This window comes from Epinephelus lanceolatus, chromosome 23, assembly GCF_041903045.1.
Source record: "Epinephelus lanceolatus isolate andai-2023 chromosome 23, ASM4190304v1, whole genome shotgun sequence".
Classification (NCBI taxonomy): domain Eukaryota; kingdom Metazoa; phylum Chordata; class Actinopteri; order Perciformes; family Serranidae; genus Epinephelus; species Epinephelus lanceolatus.
This window is the reverse complement of record NC_135756.1, coordinates 21,029,107-21,042,543: the sequence shown is the minus strand read 5'-3', so window position 1 is coordinate 21,042,543 and position 13,437 is coordinate 21,029,107. Positions and strand designations below refer to the sequence as shown.

The 13,437-nt window shown below is 40.7% G+C and overlaps 1 long non-coding RNA gene across 1 annotated transcript; it reads left to right on the top strand.

Annotated features, from left to right (window-relative positions):
- The first annotated feature begins 533 nt into the window (after positions 1–533).
- On the top strand, positions 534–12,441 carry LOC117249319 (uncharacterized). Its single transcript, XR_004500977.2, has 3 exons — positions 534–577; positions 5,726–5,843; positions 12,324–12,441. It is a non-coding gene; the product is annotated as an uncharacterized LOC117249319 (long non-coding RNA).
- Positions 12,442–13,437: the final 996 nt, after the last annotated feature.

Sequence of the window (13,437 nt, the reverse complement as noted above, 5' to 3'; positions counted from 1 at the left end):
CCGAGCCGTCTGTTAATGACGCTGTGGGCAAAGCAGTAATGATTGTGCTGAGTAGCTACTGACATGTGTTGCAAGGTGAGGTGCAGGGACGCATGATGAGACTCAAGGAAAAAAACATCACACTGGCAGGGAGTTATGCTGAAAAAACTAGGTCGACTTTTATTTTCAGTCTCCAAAACAAAATGAAACAAAAGAAAGACTAAGCAAAAACACCTTGTGCTCATGAACACGGCTCAAACAGTGCTGGGGCTGCCTATCAGGTCAGCACTGTAGAATGGAGGGTTGACAAGGTCAACAACAAATATACGGTGATTTTCTTAGTTTGCTCATACCAACAAAGCCTCATGTCACTCTTCAATATGTAATTGTAAATGCTATACATTCAAAGTAAGCAAATCACTTGTACATCAGTCAGTATTTATCTTAATTAGCTGTCATTGTCATCACACATCCTTTGACCAATCAAGCCTGAGAGCCCGCCTACTCCTACACCATATAAAAGGGCTGTTGTTGAGGCGTGCTTCCTCTTTAAGCACCAGCACAAAATGGCCTCCACAAACGACCCAAACTCTGACAGGTGATGGCTTAGATTATTTAGTTCATTCTTAAAAAAACTTAAAAAAAACTTGCATCTTCTTTCTAGTGCTTAGTGCAATTGTTTGTTTCTCAACTAATGTTGAAACCGTAACTTAAATACAGAAAACAAAGAAAATTGTGTGTGAGAGACTGTCCACCTGTCCTAGCAAAAAGGGGGTGGTGCTTCCTCACAACATGTTTCAGATGACTGAAGTGATCAGCTTTACAGTGTTTATCAGACTGGATATTTACAGAAGAAGCCAAAGATATCTGTCTGCGGTGATTTGTTTGACATGTGATTCCTGTCTGACTGCTGAGCGTGGCCTCTTCCTGTGTCTGTCCTTTCAAATTAAAATGGTTCGGTCAAATAGGTTTTGATTTATTTTGACAAGGCACAGCTCCTAATAGAGTTTCACATTTGTTTGTTTGCTTTTTCTGTGACTAAGCAACCAATGAAATCTTGCCGACTAATGACCTATCTGGTTGGCCAATGTTTTGTCGCGTATTAGAGGACAGCCCTAACTTTTTGGCGCTTTGAGCACCACAAGCCGAGTGCCATCTAGTTTCATTATATTGTAGAGAAGGCCGACATCGCTACGGCTGATATCTACAACACTCTGCAACTAGCACCAAAACAATCTAGATTGATAAACAGCTCCACAAGTAAGAAATGCATGTATTTTTGATTTAAGGGTGCACTGTCCCTTTAAATGTTCACATACAATACACACATTTTTCAATATTGCATGTAAGTTAAAGGCGCGACATATTATATGATACAACAGGCCTGACAAAGATGAATTGGACAGAAAAATTAGTTTCCTCGCAGATAATCTCAGGGATATTATGAATAATATTCTGTGCAGTGAAGCCAATCTGAGTCAGCACTGACCTCTTCCATCTCTGTTTCTGTCTCATATATTGGATTTCTTTGTATTACTGTGTGCTATTTTTCCCAGTATAATTTCATTTATCAGAGAACACAGTCACCCTGACAAATATTATTTCATGCAAAGAAAGTCCGGGTAAAATGAGAAAAATCGATGCGTGAATACATTTGTAATTCAGATAAAAAATGTTTTCACCGAGCTGTAAATTATCTCATGATGTCACAAAGTTATTTTGCAACCCCTTGGGTGGTGGCGATACAAACTAATCCTATCCTCATGTTGTCTTTAATTCAGAGGACTGCCAGACTTGATGTTGCACAATGGCGTACTTATTATGTAGCCAGCAAACTGTGGAATATTCACTGAATAGAAGTCAAACAATGAAACTTGCTCATTTTCCCTGTGTGCTGCATGTCATTGTCTGTCCTTTGTACTGATAAATTCTCTCTGATGCGTGTTAGCGCCGCCAAGACAAGTTCTTGTAGATTTAAAAGACATGGTTTGATTGTGAGATGACTGTGTTCGTGATACTTCATGCAATCATTGCTACACTTTCTTAAGCCTGTCCTTCAGTGAAACATTTGCTTGTCTGTGAGGTCAAGTCTCAGTGTTCACCATATATAACCCTACAGACCTTGAGTCAGTTTGTTGTCTTTGTCTCCCTGTATGTTTTGTGCATTTGAATGTGTTGGTGGATCCTAGTCAGCCAAGTGTCAGATATAAGGGAGTGACAGTTGAGCAGAAAATGTAAGAGGCATTATAATTCCTGTCACATTTATTACATCAGACGATAAAACTGTATCATCTCATTTACACTCCATAGAATGAAGGTTCAAAGAGGTTACTGCCTTCTCAGAAATCTAAATTTATTTCCCCAAGAAGCATGTTTGTGTTGCGTCTGTGTTTCCTCTGGCCTGAACACTAGATGGCAGCAGTGTGACAGTCTCCTGTGGCTTGGGTGGGCCCTCTTGATGTTTTAATTCACAGAAACAAGATTATACTGCTTTGCATCAGGTGCATTTTAATGCATGATGGTTATATTTCTGCATCAGTGATGGCCAATGTGGCAAATGCAAAAGGCAGATGTAAAATGTGTGGCCTGAATAGCAATGATACACGATGTTTGTGTATGTGTATTGTGGCCTTGCACTCCTTTATACTCATCACTGTGTGCTGATTGAAATGTTAACAATGGAGGATTCAAGCTTATTGTACTGCTGGTGTCATTCATTTGAGAGTGCCTTTTAAAGCCCGAAATCTCAAGTTCATTCAGGCTCTGAAGAGTTGTAGACCGCATACTTGAGGCTCTTGCACATTTACAAAGGCTCTTGTAAAGGTATAAAACAGATATATCATATTAGGTGCCTGACAGCCTCTCCTCAATTGCATACAAAAACATTTTCTCATCAGATATATCCTGTTAGGCTCATTAGAGTTTGTGAATGGCTGTAAGATGAAGCTATGTGATTTTTGATTGATGTGACGCTTGACCGAGTCCCAAAGGAAATGAATGTGAATCTGCAGTCATGCACTTAAAATGAGAACCCCTGAAAATGTAATTTCAGAACCCATTTCCTCCAATTTGAGCCATTATTGAATGGACCGCTGGCCCCATGCGCTCGCATTGTCTCATATGGCCAGGTTGGGTACGGTAATGTGTTTTGTGTGTGTGTGAGCTCACACTGTGCATTTTCCCAGTTTTCACATGTTGCTTGATTGTTTTATTCAGGGTTGATGCATATGTTTCAATTTTTACATTTTATGTTGTAAAAATGATGCGGTTAACATGTTATGTTTAGGCATAAAAAATGCTTGGATCGAGTTAGGAAAACATCATGTTTTGCTTTTGCATTAAAATATACCTGGTTTTGGGGCGACAAATGTGGCTGGAAATTTTCCGAGCTCCCTTGTCGCTACAAACACGACTGGAAATTTCCTGAACTCTTCTTAAGAAATGCTAGATTTTGTCACTACAAACACGGCTATAATGTTCCAAACTCTTGTTTAAAAAATACCCACTTTTGTTACTACAAACATGGCTGAAAATCACCCAAACGCTCCTTTAAAAAATACCCTCTCCTGTCACTATAAACATAGCTAAAAATGTCCCATGCTCATTAAAAAATCCCTGCTTTTGTCACTACAAACGTGGCTGAAAATGTCCCAAACTCTTGTTAAAAAATTCCTGCTTTTGTCACTACAAACATGGCTGAAAATGTCCCAAATTGTCATTAAAAAATACTCACTTTTGTCACTACAAACGCGGCTGAAAATGTCCCAAACTCTTGTCAAAAATACTCACTTTTGTCACTACAAACGCGGCTCTAAATGTCCCAAACTCTTGTCAAAAAATACTTGCTTTTGTCACTACAAAGGTGGCTAAAGATGTCCCAAACTCTGGTCAAAAGATACTCGCTTTTGTCACTATGAACGCAGCTAAAAATGTCCCAAACTCTTATTTAAAAATACTTGCTTCATTGCTACAAACATGGCTATAAATGTCCATGTTCATTGCTACAAACACATGTGGAAGTAGTCTGAGTTTGTGTTGAAAAAATACCTGCATTTGTCACTGCAAACACAACTGGAAATTTCCCAAACTTTCTTTAAGAAATAGCAGATTTTGACCCTACAAACATGGCTGGAAATATCTGGAACTCTTGTAAAAAACAACAACAAAAAAAACCACTCTTATTGCTACAAGCACATCTGGAATTGTCCGATTTTGTCAATACAAACACAGCTGAAAATGTCCAAAATTCTTGTTCAAAATACTCGCTTCATTGCTACAAACATGGCTGTAAATGTCTACTCATATTGCTACAAACACAGTTGGAAATAGTCTGAGTTTGTGTTAAAAAATTCCTGCTTTTGTCACTGCAAACAAGGCTGAAAATATCCTGAAATCTCGCTAAAAAATACTGCCTTTTGTCGCCACAAACAGGGCTGGAGTGTCCCGAACTCTTGTGAAAAATACCTTTTTTTTTTTTTTGTTGGTCTCGAACATGCTCTGCTGCTTAGAAGCTTAGCAGCCATCTCACCTGGGTCTAACACCATCCACCATTCCCTCCTCCTCCTGACAAGACACTTGTATACATGTAATCTGAAGTATGTGTCTGCATAGACGGCTGGATAGAAACTAATGCTAGTGTGCATGTTGCTTATATGGGAGAGCCTGCATGTGTGTGTGTGAAAATGTGCTCCCTCCAGAGATAGGAGGAGGAAGAGAGAGAGGATGAAGACAGGATAAGGCTGAGTCTTCTCAATAGGAGGTTTGCACATTTCCCAGGAGTAACTTCAGGCTCTTGTTTGCAGTTTCTCCCTCATTAGGAATTCTGTGCAACCCTGAGACCCTCTGGGGCTCGCCTGGTCACACTGCAACACAACACCCTGACTTACCCTATCTCACCTAGCCTTACCCTTCTCCCCGCTCCTTGTCTCTCCTCTAAAGACTCTCCTCTCCTCCTGATATTGTAATGCATTTATGTCTGCCTCACCCTCTCTCATCTTGTATTCAGTCGCTGCCTCTCTTCCACTAAAATTTTATGAACCACATCCTCTCCAAGTCTGATGGCAATATTTTTTTAAATATAATCATTTAACACTACTTAGATAATGCCATTGTTGGAGTCTTTCAACTGTCTTCACCCTTTTCATCTCCACTCATTTATATTTTCACATTCTAACTTCTCTTTTCTCTTATAGTCTCCTGTGCAAGTCCCAGTGGATCTACTACTATAATTAATCTGTGCCTTCACCACCCCTCTTCACCCATCTCATTCTCCTGCTTATCCTCTCCTCCTCTCTAGTTTCATCTCTGCGCTTCTCTCTGCAGTAACCTTAGTGACCCTCCTTTTAACCTTGTCATCTTAAATAACCCTCTCAACGCCTCCTTCTTTTTCATCTCCTCAGCCTCACTCTAACCTTCATTTCCCCCTTTTTGTCACCTCTTAACCCACTTACTGCCCACCACATAGTATGTATTGTCTCTGGTAAAACATTTCATACCTCTTTTCAGCACAATCGATTATATTCTCCACACAGCTGCAGTGTTGTAACCTCTCATGCCCCCCGCCCAGTTGCATAACCCTTTACTCTCATCCACCCCTTCTCGTACTCTTCAACCTTTTTTTTTGTCTACTATTCCCTCGACGTAAAGCTGGCGCAAGTTCTTGGCTCTTATTGTGGCATGTCTTTATCTGTGTCTGTATTTGTTTAACCAACTAAATTACCTGTTTCTCTGTCCTTACTAAAAACAGGTGGAGCTTATGTAGCCAGTGGACTCTTGTGCTGTCTGCGTTGTGTTGATATGAAGAGGCCTAGACCGTGGATACCTTTGGAGGTGATCTGTTTATTCCGGACAGCTGACAACAAGAGGTAAGAACAAAATCCTCCCTCAAATATAACCATATTAATTCGAGCCCCTACACAAATTAAGTTACACAGGATTATGTTAGCATACAATACATTTATTAACATATCTTAGCAGGGCTAAAACACAGAAATTACAACAAGAGCAATGTCGCTTACCTCTCCCACAGAGCACAACAACAAAAAGGGAGCGGTAAGGCTGGAGACAACCCTTTATAGGTGGGGTACCCCCAAAGGTGAACACAGGGGTACAGAAGCTGAGTATCAAACTTTCCACATGTTGACTATGGAGGCCTAAGCGTGTCAGATAATAACAGCTGGAACAAATTTTGTGTAATTACAATACTTAATATTACAAATGTACATTTAACTTTGTTATGAATATCACTGCTGTATAATTGACACTGTTACACTTAAACCAAAAGTGGGTGGAGTTTAAACCAGAAGTTATTTAAACCTGAAGTTAATATTGGTTGATCAGAAGTTGATTTATTTATATATTTTTCATCCGATTATTCAGCTAAACCCTAATAAACCCTAGTAATTAGCCTGCCCATCTACAGAGTTCGCCATTTCTGCATTGTTCTTAAATTGACTTTACATGCACAACAGATTCACAGGTAAATAGCTTTTGATTTATTTCATTGATATCTGTTCACTCTCACTCTCCCACGGCTTCATCGGAGTTGTATTAAGTTACTGCTAATGCAGAAATCAAACATTTAGTAATCCTGCTGCCTCACATTAAAAAGATTCAACTGGAAAAACATAGGGTGGCTTTTATTGTGAAGCAGTAACAGGCAGCATTTGGAAAGGTTCTTTGAAAGCACAGGTTTAAAAGCTTCCAATTACTTAACACTGGAAGAACATGAACTACAGTAAATCTAGTTTGGTTTCATTTCATCTCATTTATTAGGATCTCCATTAGCTGTAGTCAAAGCAGGAGCTATTCTTCCTGGGGTCCACACCAAACACAATATTACCTAAAGGTACCTAGTAATAGTACTTATTTGAATACAGCTTTGATTTTACATACAGTGTCCATCAGTCAGACACCTGCCTCTTAGAAACTAGAGTCCAGTATGGGGGATTGCATACGTTCCGATACCTGAACTTGGACATCGGCAGATTCAACTACTGATCCGATACATATGCATTAAAAAAACTCAACAGCTGTATACTGCTAACCCTCTATGGATGTGAAATGATTGCTATCGCAGCTGTATGGCATAGCTCAGGTTTAACCCATTGTTATACGTGAACGTGAAATGCATACAGAGAGTGAATGCCACAGAACTTTTTTAAATAATAACAATAATAATAAGATTTTGTTGTGTGTGTGATGCTTAAAAATATGAAATAGACACCAAAGCTATGTTCGAAATCGCTCCCTATCACGGATATAGTGCACTATATAGTGTGTTCGCCATTTTGTAGTGTTGTTCGAATTCTCTGCGGTTAATTTCATTCACTATATAGTGGACTTTAAAATACCCACAATGCACAGCAAATGTGAGTGAACAAACGATGTACCCTACATTTTACTCCTGTATACCACAATGCAATACGGTCGTCTTTTGCCAGAGGAGGAGAAGAACAACCGCAAAGAAAAGAAACGAATAGGATGCTAGCCAGTAACGTTAGCTCACGAGCTAACAATAGCCACTTAGCTTGCACGACCTAGGTAGCGTCTAGCTCGTGCACTATCGTGGGCTATTACAGCTCACAATGCAGACACACAACCGTAGCTGACAAAACCAAACGTCCGCACCACTGACATTTCAACAATTTATTGACAAAAAGTACAACCACCATACAGTTTGATCATCCTCAAAGCGCCCGGTTTGTTTACATGATGCTCGGCGCGTCCACTTGCGTCACAGGAGTATGCGGCGCAGCTACTGACGCAATGACGTTCAGAAAATTTCAGTTAGTGTCCGAAATCTCGTTCAGTCGTTCCCCATGTAGTGTACTATATAGTAAAAACGAAATAGGGAATAATGAGTGAGTGAGTAGACGGTTTCAAACACAGCTCAAGTTTGCCAAAAGAGTTGAAAAAAGAAACTATTTGGGTGGCCGCCATCTTGGAAATATGCAAATAAGGGGTCCAAATGCATCCAACTAAAAAAAAAAAAATTCCAATTGCATTCCAATGTATTTCTCAAGGTAAAACGAAACCATAAAACAGACACCAAGCTTGCATTTGTAGCTCATCTGGTTCAAAAGTTATAGCTGAAACACTTTTCAGGAGGCAGCCATATTGGATTTTGCTGCCATGGTGATCAGAATTCCACTCTGCAAAGCCCCAATATTCAGATTTCTTCTACATATATATTAAGCTATATGTAACAAATTTGGAGCTTTTATCACAAACTGACAATTGTATTGACTTTGTGAGCTATTATTAAATGACGTGGTATTGGATAGGTGCAAAGAATCGCATACTCACCGATACCCGATAAAGGATTTTAAGCAGTATCAGAAGCATTTCCAATACTGATATTGTACCAAGTGGGATTCTTCAGTTAGTCAAGTTATTTCTATGCAACATCTCTAAACATTTATGAATAGCAATAATCTATACTTATGACTAACTGTGGTCAAAATGCAATTACTGTAGAGAAGCAGTGGTAAAATAAAACATTACTTTCCTTTTATGGCCAAAAATTGTTTGTATTAACTACCCAAAAATGGGGAAAAAAGCAAAGCATTTTTCCTCTGAATATATGCGAGATGTGAAACTGTTACTGTTAAGGCTATTTCTAATGGAAGCAGAACTTTATACACCTTTCATACGACCTCTAATCATTCTCCTCCCAGCTATTTTAAATGTGTCATCTCCGGTTCACTTCAAGCATGTCACCTTTTCCCTGTTCAAAGCCCATTTTACCTTTTGACTTACTCCTGCCTCTTCTGTCTGATAGTTGTAAATTTCTCCCATCTTAATCCTCCACACCTGTACGACCCCATTCTGGCCTCTTTTCACTGTCCTGTCATCTCACTCTGACAATTACAAGTCTTTTGTTCCCTGTTTGACCTTTGCTTGTCCCAATTACTTTCCCTTCAAACCTCCTCCTCATTTTCTGCCTGTCCTCCCTGTCTCCTTTCCTCTGCATGTTGAATCAGCTCGCAGAAAACCCAGTTAGTTAATTCAGTCCAGCACTCCAGATGCCCTCTGTGTACCTGTTGCCAGACTGTCTCCGTCCTCCGCCTGCCTCGGGCTTTGTATGTGGACCTCTCTACCTTCTTTCTCTCTCTCAGTCTAGACAGCCAGGGCAGCAGCAGAGGATGGTATGATTTAATTTTGCTCGCCTGGGGTTGGAAAAAAAAAAGAACAGGAAAAAGGGTCTGTTTCATGGTGGGACTTCTTCTGTGGTAGATGCAGAGATGGAAGTAAAGACCATAGATGGATATATAGATAGACAGACAGACACTATGGGCAGTGTATTGTGAGCCTTTGTGCTCCCCTTCTATTTTGTTTACAATCCTCTGTACGCCCCAGGGGGGTCTGGGAAATTGTAGCCATGGGATACCGACACTCTCCGAACGTGTGTCATGCTCTGATTGGTTCAGCCTGCCATCAGCTGGGGCATGTATTAGACCTGTAGTGATATGGATATGGATCATTGACGATGCTCCTTGTCTCTCACTTTCTCTGCCCTTGGTCTCTCTTCTGTCTGTCTGTGTATGCCCGTCTATGCAAACACAACAATCCCTGTCTGTCTTCGTCTTTGTCCACTCACAGGCACTCTGTGAGAGACAGGCAGAGACAGGGTGATGAGGAGAGAGAATGATGTTGAAAGGGAAATGGAGTGTTTGAGAGCAAGCAAGAGCAGGAGATTGAGCGTTATCAGTGTGATGGGTCAGCGCGATGTGTAGACAGCGTTGCAGTAACACTTTACAATCAGGTACACAAAATTAGAGTAGTTACTGAGGAGCTAGTGAGGAACTAACTATTAATTAATGGTCAGTTCTTCAGTAACCCCTGATCAAATTTCATAGAGGAGTTAATCACGACTTAATGATTAGTGAACTAGTTACTTCATCAGTACAGAATCATTACTCAGTAACCTGTCCATTAGTTAATCTTTTTATGTCCTAAAGTAAAGTGACACATATGAGTAGTCTTTCATTACTTCATCATCATCAGCCACAGCTCTTCATTTGAATCCAAACGGAGAGCCGGGGCTAGCTGGGAGGGGCTAGCGGAGTGTTAGCCGCAGCATGACTGGAGGGAAGCACAGCCAGTTAGCCTCCACTAGCTTCCCAGCTAGCCCCGGCTCTCCGTTTGGATCCAGCCTGAGCACCGAGCCCTGGTTTGTTATTCAGGTTAAAGTGGGAAGAAGCAGCGGGTTTGTCGGGCAGCTGAGTGAAGTGGAGCCTGTGGAGGAAACACCGGGACCGTCTGGATGTAATAGTCCTTGGAGGTGCTGCGGTGCTCGGCTGCACAGATAGGAAATCCCTCGGCTGACAGGATGTATCACTCTCTCACTCCGCTACTTTGTTAATAGGCTCGTTTGAGATGAACTGCGCCTCGCCTGGAAAGTAGACGAGACCAGGCGGCCGCAGCGGGGGGCGGTGACATAAAGCCGTGGTGAAGTCGGACAGTTTCCCGACAGTTTCCAGCAGCCTTCAGTCCGTACAGGAAGTCACAGACACACTTACATCCTGTCTGGAATGATGCCAATTCATTAAAAAAGTGATCAGACCCGTATATCAGTTTGTTTTCAGTCTCCAGTTGTTTTAATTATAACAGATTAATTTATTAAAATGCTTTACAGGTGATCTGTAGTTTATGTTCATGGTTTATCCTCCATTTGACATGAATTCTCCTGTAAATCAGCATCATATCAGTTTGACCTGTCCCCTCAACTACATGGGCTAAATAACAGTGCTTGACTATAAGGTTCATATTTTCCGAGGAAAAAAAAACATTTTCATTAAGGCTCAGTCAGATACAGTCAGGGCTTCACATCTGTACAGATGTTATTTTAAGAATCCTCACATCCCACTGACCACAAGTCTCTGTGATGCTAAATATTTCAATAATTACAAAAGTCCAGTGTTAATATACAGTAGACTCTGTATAGTTTATGATGAATGTAGGCCTATTTAGTCTGATAACTAAACTTCACCATCAGTCACACAACATGTTTTCTGTTCACAGAATAAACCTTCAAATCAGACAAATACAATCTTAATCTCTAAAATTCAACAAAAAATGAAAAGTTTATCTAAAACGTCATATTGTTGAGTCGACATCTGAACCAATCAGCTGTTAGATCAGGTGAGAGCCAGGCAGTGCAGTCGGTGGAGAGCAACTGCAACGCCTGGCTCTAAAACCTGCAGCCGCCTCATTCTCGCCGTTTTATCGTCGCCCACTTTTGTAATACGTCAGAGCAAGTCGGGACGAAGTCGGACACAAAACTAACTGGCATGCATTGTGCACTGATCGCCGGCGATCGAATCTGCGCAGGTTTCCCTTTTTGCGTTATTTCCTCTCACGCACGTGCGTACGTGCTACTTGGCCGTCAGATGTACTCTTTGTAGTGTGTTCAAATGCAACTGACACAGGGCGATGTGAGGCGACATAGACAACGCAACAGTTGGCTTTAGTCGCTGCTAGTTCTTTCATGTCGGTTTGGTGTGTCAGCACCTTAAGGCATCATCGTACAGAATAACATGGATGGTCATATTAATGTGTATGTGGTCTGAAAATAATGAATCAAACTCATCTCAAGAATCCTGCTGTGATTTTTCTTTTGTTAGGGAACTAATTGTAAAGATAATGATGAAGTAATGAAAGACTACTCATTATGTGTCACTTTACTTTAGGACATAAAAAGGTTATTGAGTAATGATTCTGTACTGATGAAGTAACTAGTTCACTAATCATTAAGTCAGGATTAACTCCTCTATGAAATTTGATCATGGGTTACTGAAGAACTGACCATTAACTAATAGTTAGTTCACCATTAGTTACTCATTAGTTCCTCATGAGTTCCACATTAGTTCCTCAGTAACCACTCTAATTTGTGTACCTTATTGTAAAGTGTTACCAGCGTTGCAAGATGGGGAATGTTAAACTATGGCACCATAAGCTTATCGTATTCTAAGAAAAGTGACCATACAAGCCGAGTCATAACCACAAGAGCAGAGACTAAAACCAACTACTTATTGTCGATCAAATTATTGTTCATTTTGGCATTATTGATCAAATGCAGTACAAATACACTAAGTATTGTTCATTTGGCAAGCGTAGGATGTTATAGGATGTTGTCTATTAACTGTGGTGGCAGGAAGTAAACATGAAAGAGCATCAGTTGGCTTGTCTGTTTGGGTATTTTGTTTTTTTTCTGTGAGCCCGTCCTTGTGGTGTTTGCATGTTCTTCCATCATCTGTGCTTCTGTTTCCTGTGGCAGATTACTGTAGGTAATTTGGGAACACTAAATTGCAAGTATGAATGTGTTTTTCTCTCTGTTTCAGCTCTCAGACTGGCAACCTGTCTTGTGGTTCTCTGTGTCATGCCCAGTGTGTGCTGGGATAGGCTCCAGTCCTCAAAGCGTGATGAAAGGTTAAAGAATAAAATAATGGATGGTTGAAGTGATGTCTTTGTTTGCATGATAGTCTGCAACAGTTTCATATAAATTTAATATTTTGTGCCTGTATGTCAGTTATAGTGATAAAATACGGAAACCAAACAAAAATCAGGTCATGTAACTTTATGCATTCGCTGTTTGAAATGCCTTCAGGCGAAAGCTGTCCTGACTGCAAAAGTTTTTTTTTTTTTAAAAAGTGCCGAATACAGAAATACATACAACTTTTGTTTCTCTACAACACATTCTCGCTCCCAGCTTGATCAGTGGGCCTACACATTAAAATATGAAGCATTAGGTACCCATCCTGCATCACTTTTGGATGCATAGACCCTTTTAGGGCCAGTGTCACAATGATGTCAGTTTGTTAGCTGGAGGCAAAACAGGACTCTCCACCGAAGGACTGTAGGTGATGTATGAGTCTTAAGATGTTGCTGGTTGTGTTATTGGGAGCCAGAATAGAAGGAGTCATGGCTCAAAACTTAAATTTTATCACATACCAGCCGCCACTGCCTGTCAACAATAACAAAGACAACTATGGTTAAATGTGATAAGATGAAAGGCGTGGATGGAGGCGATCATCAAAAATCTACACTAAAGTGAGAGCCCTGTTGGTTGAAGTAAGGGAGCATTCTGTTTCTACATGAATTAACGCTCTGCGGCTCCGTCTCCGTTTGTGTCAGAGTGCACTCCGGCACTCAGAATGAGTATTTCTGAATGCACCACTTGCATCATCTTCCTCCACTAAAACAAGCCAACAGAACCTGCTAACTAGTGCTAGCTAATGTCTGTGGAGAATTATTTTGCCTCCTGCTGAGCCCCACCCACCAAAAAACATGATACTGTTACCAACAGTAAAAGGGTCTGTAGGGACTACATGACAATTTACAATTTCCATGCTCTTTATACTTTAGTAGTTGCCTAAAATGTCAAAATATGCCGCCGCCTGGTGTGTCTCATACCGACACTAATGGGTGCCTCTGATACCGAGGGCCACTGGCCAA